The sequence below is a fragment of the Mizuhopecten yessoensis genome, unplaced genomic scaffold, assembly GCF_002113885.1.
Source record: "Mizuhopecten yessoensis strain PY_sf001 unplaced genomic scaffold, ASM211388v2 scaffold716331, whole genome shotgun sequence".
NCBI classification, from domain to species: domain Eukaryota; kingdom Metazoa; phylum Mollusca; class Bivalvia; order Pectinida; family Pectinidae; genus Mizuhopecten; species Mizuhopecten yessoensis.
Genome location: NW_018480063.1, coordinates 675,530 through 681,529, shown reverse-complemented (window position 1 = coordinate 681,529; position 6,000 = coordinate 675,530). Strand labels below are relative to the sequence as shown.

General features: G+C 36.0%; 2 protein-coding genes across 4 annotated transcripts in view; one reads left to right on the top strand and one right to left on the bottom strand.

The window, feature by feature from the left end:
* The window catches only part of LOC110443186 (complement C1q tumor necrosis factor-related protein 2-like), a 10,220-nt gene extending 4,380 nt beyond the window's left edge, over positions 1-5,840 (bottom strand). The window contains exon 1 of one of the 3 annotated variants that reach the window (XM_021487234.1): positions 5,458-5,840. The gene's annotated coding sequence lies outside the window, so the exon portion shown is untranslated. Of the gene's footprint in view, positions 1-1,326; positions 1,384-1,425; positions 1,558-5,457 lie in introns of those variants that run through there. The other 2 variants (XM_021487235.1, XM_021487236.1) reach the window with 2 other exon arrangements.
* LOC110443185 (DNA ligase 1-like) overlaps positions 1-6,000 on the top strand; it is a 44,316-nt gene that overhangs the window by 19,093 nt on the left and 19,223 nt on the right. The gene's annotated exons all lie outside the window — the stretch shown is intronic.

Here is a 6,000-nt window from a genome sequence, read left to right as displayed (position 1 = left end):
CCCCCCCCCCCCCCCCCCCCCGGGAGTGTAACTAAATCACTAATCACTAGCAAGTGTCAGTGTTATTCTGCACGTAATTAGTTTGTGAATGGTTTACTACTGAGGAGCCACCTTCTACAAATACATCTTGTTACATAATTGGACTCCACCTAAACCTCGATGTAATTCCAACTAAACTTTACTGTAATCTACGGTGATGGGTATCACATAAACCACTTCACACATTTTCTATTTCCTAAATTAAATAAGATCACACACAAAACTGAGTTAGGTATATTCTAGCTCCTTAAGTATGTGTATAGCTTTGTGTTGAGTACGACCATAAAAATGTTTTTGTATTTTTCTTTCTTGTGCTAATGACTCAAAGCCTGGGCATGAACCTTTGTGTTGAGTATCTTATATATATTTATTACAGCTCCTTGTGTATGTTTTACCTGTTAAGATTTTTGGATATCTCTAACAACAGTAAGGGGTGGTCAGGTGGTGCAGTGGATAGCGCACTTGCCTTTCACCAAGGCGTCCGGGGGTTCGATTCCCCGATCGGACGTGAAAAGGTATGGGGTCACCTGCCTGACAACGTGGGTTTTCTCCGGGTACCCCGGTTTCCTCCCACACTAAGACCAAGAGTGATGCTCCGAGTTCAACAACTACATAGACACATTTCTTGTCATTGCTTTGTAAACCTCTTTATAATAATCATGTTTTGGCCAATCTTAGTGAAAGTGTTAAGCTAGAGTATGCTTCAAAACAATTAGTATTTTGGAGCCATTGTCAAACTAGAAGGCTCATTTATATTTGTATTCAAGTACCATCCTACCCATGGATATATACAGGCCTTTTTTATGGCCGACTATGAGCCAATTTCCTTCTCCAATTTTGACATTATTTTCCCCTACTACAGTTAAACTTTCCCCACATGTAACTAAAATACTACCAATGGAATATTTGTGATGGTACTATTGTGTTTTTATTTTCCGTCGGTTCGACGACCCAAGTGATTTATCTCATTTTCCCTGTGTTTATGTTGTCACTGTCGATATTTTACGACACTATTTATGGCAGGCCTTGTTTACAGACTGATTCAAAGCGCCTATAATGAACAGGGAGATTAAAAAATAAAGATGCCATCCATGCCCCCCTCCATATTTTAATTCCCCTAAAAAAGTTTCTAATCCTGCATTAATCCCTGCTATCTCAAATGAGTTAGTGCTTGTTCACCAAAGTTCAAAGTCTCTGTTAATTTAACTTAATCTTTATTATGATTATCACAGTTATAACTCTTTACACAATGATAATGTTTTATACAAAGTGTCAAAATCTACAGACCTGTCATTCCTAGATTATCTTCATGAACGACGGGTACAATTTCTTACTTAGCTACATAAACCATGAAGTAACAAATCCAGTGATGCCTTTCCATCTTACCAAGTGCAGGGATATGGCAGGCAGTGATAAGAGGGAGGGGAAGGGATATTGTGAGCTTTGTTTGCTTCCTTAGGTTTGGTCTCTCTCAAGAAAATGTTTTGACATTGGATAGAGTCTGGGTCAGACTAATGTTTAGCTGTACACCATCGTAATATAGCTCTAAAGAGGTGTACAGCTCTCCTAGTTTATCCCCTTCCCGACCCCCCACCACCGCTGTGTTGTGTTGATGGCTTTTTACATCAACACAGAGCGCACACTGAGAATAATCATTTTATGATGATCTAATGGGATATATACTTCTTCTTCAATCTGTCTGTGGGACATCCTTGTAAAGTTGTCCTCACTGAGCATTGCATTGAAACCGAGATTGAAGTTTTTACGAAGGTTTTAAAACCGATATTGATCAGAAACCTTTGTAAAAACATGTACATTATTTTAAATGAAAAAAATAAAAGCTTCTTAAAAATATCTGTTCTTAAACATCTATTGAGTTTTGAGCACATTTTTTTCTGTTTATATGCATATATAACCAGCTAATTAGAAAAAAAAGCAATACATTATTCACAAACACTTGTCTAAGTTGATATTTCACTTTAAAGAAATATAATGATTTTACTTTTATTATTAAAAGGTTTTTTTCATAACCAGATGTGATAAGTGCAGGAATTGTCAAATCAGATTACCAAATTTAACCATGCAATACTTAGTGATGTGTGTTAATGTTGCCATGGTTACACGTGACAAAAAATTGACAGGGTTTTATAAGATTATTGATATCCTGATATTAGCTGTAGTGTCCTCATCCTTTACCCGTGTATTAAGTCATATGTCAATCACCAATCCAATAATCTCCAGTGTTAATTAAAGCTCCGCCAGATCTAGATGACTTAGCACCTCGGAGATAAAAAGGTCAAATTAGCACCAGTAAAGTGATGATGATGATCTTTGTCATGGAAACAGTCGTGTAATTTCCCTGTACTGGCATTTTGATTCCTCAGAACACTATATGTATACCCGGTAGTTAGATATGAAAATCATGCAGTTAAAAAAAAGTGAACAATTTTAACACATCTGAGTATGAATTTAAGGATCCCTGTTCCACTGCCAAAAACTTAAACTGCATAAAAATCACATATTTTCCCGTCATGACTATAGCTTTGATAAATCATTTCTTAAAAGATATTTATACCTTTTGAGACTTTAATGGAAAAAAATTGAGACAAAATGTACAACAATAGTATTCAGTGTGTAAAAAGTCAGTGTGGCTGGACTAGAATTCAAACCCTGAACCTCAACCTGTTATACTGTCGCTCTAACCGACTGAGCTAGCTAGTCAACAGTAGTGTTCTGGACCAACAGTGGCACAAGGGATCCTTAAAGACAATGACATGTACACAAAGATGTGTAGGGACATCCGTGCAGTTGCCAGTTGAAATTTACAAATCAGATCAAACAATTCATTTCATTGGTCAATCAAGTGCATGTGTTGCCAGTAAATTTGAGTTTGTGATAATATTTCCACTGATAAATAAATTGTATCAAAGACAGGTGATGGGATGAATTATATAAAAGAGCATGTTTTATGTCTTGTTATAAATGGGATCATGTCTACATAATTAAAAGGGAGTAATGCCTTAAACTGTGTTATGTGTAGTGGCAGTTTAAGGGAGCATGTCTTGTGATGGCAGTATAAGGGAACATGTCTTGTGGCTGTATAAGGGAGCATGTCTTGTGATGGCAGTATAAGGAAGCATGTCTTGTGATGGCAGTATAAGGGAGCATATCTTATCATGGCAGTACATATAAGGGAGCATGTCTTGTGATGGCAGTAAAAGGGAGCACGTCTCGTTATGGCAGTATAAGGGAACAATTTTGTATTATGGCAGTACTATTATTTGCATTATTGGGTGCCATTAAGAGCCATCAATGGTCAGCTATGAAGAGGAAAACTACATTTCCAGGAGGGAATGATATGGTGGTGATTAAGGTTGGAATTCCTTGAGATTTGAAGTCATTGAATCTATAATTTGCTGGTAGACTTGCCTGGCAGAAAATGTCACGTTCTGTGGGTTATCTTATAAACAAGAGTTTTAATCAATATCTGAAAAAACACAGTCAGTTAATTAACCAAGCCTTAAATTGTTGATCGTTAAAGACAACTTTTTAGGTTTCTTAGTGTAGAACACTTTTAAGGAATACATATCACATTATATTGAAGGTTCTGAAGTATTTTGATAATAAAATACAGAATAAATACATATCACATTATATTGAAGGTTCTGAAGTCTTTTAATAATAAAATACATAATAAATACATATCACAATATGTTGAAGGTCCTGAAGTGTATGGATAATTGGGTGAATGCATATGTCCTTTGGTACTACACAATCCATCAGATGTAGGTCGCTGTGACTCAGGGTTCCCAGTCTACTTATCTTCGTAAACAAAACAGAAGCGTGATAATTTACACACTAAATCATCCTTATATGTGATTATTTTACAATGAGGTAAATTTGTATCATCGCAGATTTTCCTATGGTACAAAAGTGGTCAAAGTGATAATACCCAATTATTTATCATCATGTGGCAATGCCACTATATAGCATTGCCACTATATAGCACTGCCACCACTATATAGCATTGCCACTATATAGCACTGCCACTATATAGCACTACCACTGTATAGCATTGCCACTATATAGCAATGCCACTATATAGCACTGTATAGCAATGCCACTATATAGCACTGCCACTATATAGCATTGCCACTATATAGCACTGCCACTATATAGCATTGCCACTATATATGCCACTATATAGCATTGCCACTATATAGCACTACCACTATATAGCACTGTATAGCAATGCCACTATATAGCACTGCCACTATATAGCATTGCCACTATATAGCACTGCCACTATATAGCACTACCACTGTATAGCATTGCCACTATATAGCAATGCCACTATATAGCACTGTATAGCAATGCCACTATATAGCACTGCCACTATATAGCACTGCCACATTCAGGTGGCATTCATGTTGACGGCGTCATTATTTTTTATGACATCATAATTGTTACATTGGATACATTTCTCCCTCTCTGTACATATGGCTGTTCTGTTCATTGATCAAAGCATAACAATGAATACACTATTTGAACTAAATGCTGTTTAGTAATAAATGCAATTGAATTTTTCTATGAGATAAATATTGAACTGCTTTCAGTTCAGTGCTTAAAATGAAACACAATGCACTACATTGGTAAGTAAAGGAAAGAAAATGTGAGACTTCATGTCTGCAGGTGATCATTCCTTCAGAACAGGACTCGGATTAATTTTCCTTAAGATACATCGTTACCATGGCAACTGTCTAGAATAAATCCATGACCTTTGAGCATGCCTTGAATAATTTCATAGTATTTTCAATGAAAGTAATAGAACAGGTTTTGTAATGAGAGTCGTGTTGGATATCTAATCTTAAGGGCATTTATGTATTAACTGAACACAATTTCAAAAAAATATCCTCTGATAGAACATATATTAAATGTACAAAACAGAGGTTTATTTTCTTATGGAAAGATTGGCATAAAAAAACAGAATTTAAATATATATCTGTTATAAGTACCAGTTCGTTTGGTAAGTCGATTGTCAATTTGTGATTTTTTTTCACAAAATCCATTATGGTAAAAATGTTTTGAAAAATTGCTACACATAAATATAAACGATAAAATTGTTCAAATGATTTGTAGAAAAGGATTAAAAATGAATATTCTAAGGACATCAGAAATATGCTAATGATTTCAGGTTTTGCATCTTGAAAATATCTTAAAACCTTTATCGCATATTTTTTGTCAAAGTCTTATGGATAACCCCCCCAAGATAAGCAAGGTTAATATTTTTGAGTTGAAGTATTTAGAAGTACACAACCAAGGAACTAGAAAATGATCGCAAAAAAGGGGGTTCACAACACATAATAAAGAGATTTTATGAAGTCAAATATTATAGTACGAATGAGGAATTAGACTTACCTATTCATGTCAAGATGACCTGCCTGGATGTTACAGCACATCATCCTGTGATCTGTGTCATTTCCTACCTGATTAACAGGTATCATCCGCTCGATGTGACCACACTCCAGTACAGACAGTACCTATCTGTCGTACAGATTATCACTACTCGGTATACCTGTGTGACAACACTACGGACCAGTACTACTGACGGTGCTAGCTAGCGTTCTGATTATCACCAGAGTCTTACAAAGCTGACAGATGCTGAATGGCTGGTGGGCTGGCTGTATCTCTCGCCACTGGAGTATTCCGACACTGATTACTATCACAAACTAGCAAACACACTTTCTAAATTATTGTTGATATATTTTTCTGAAATTTCAGTCACACACAAAATAAGGTAATGGGGAATTAAGTGATTTCTGTGATGGACCAAAACACAGCTGAAAGGTGTTCGGGGATGAGATTGAGGAACTTTCCCCGTGTCTGTCAGATTTGATTGAAATTGCCCCCACATTGGTCATAGTCTGTACAAATTATCCGAGTTGATGACATTTATAGGGA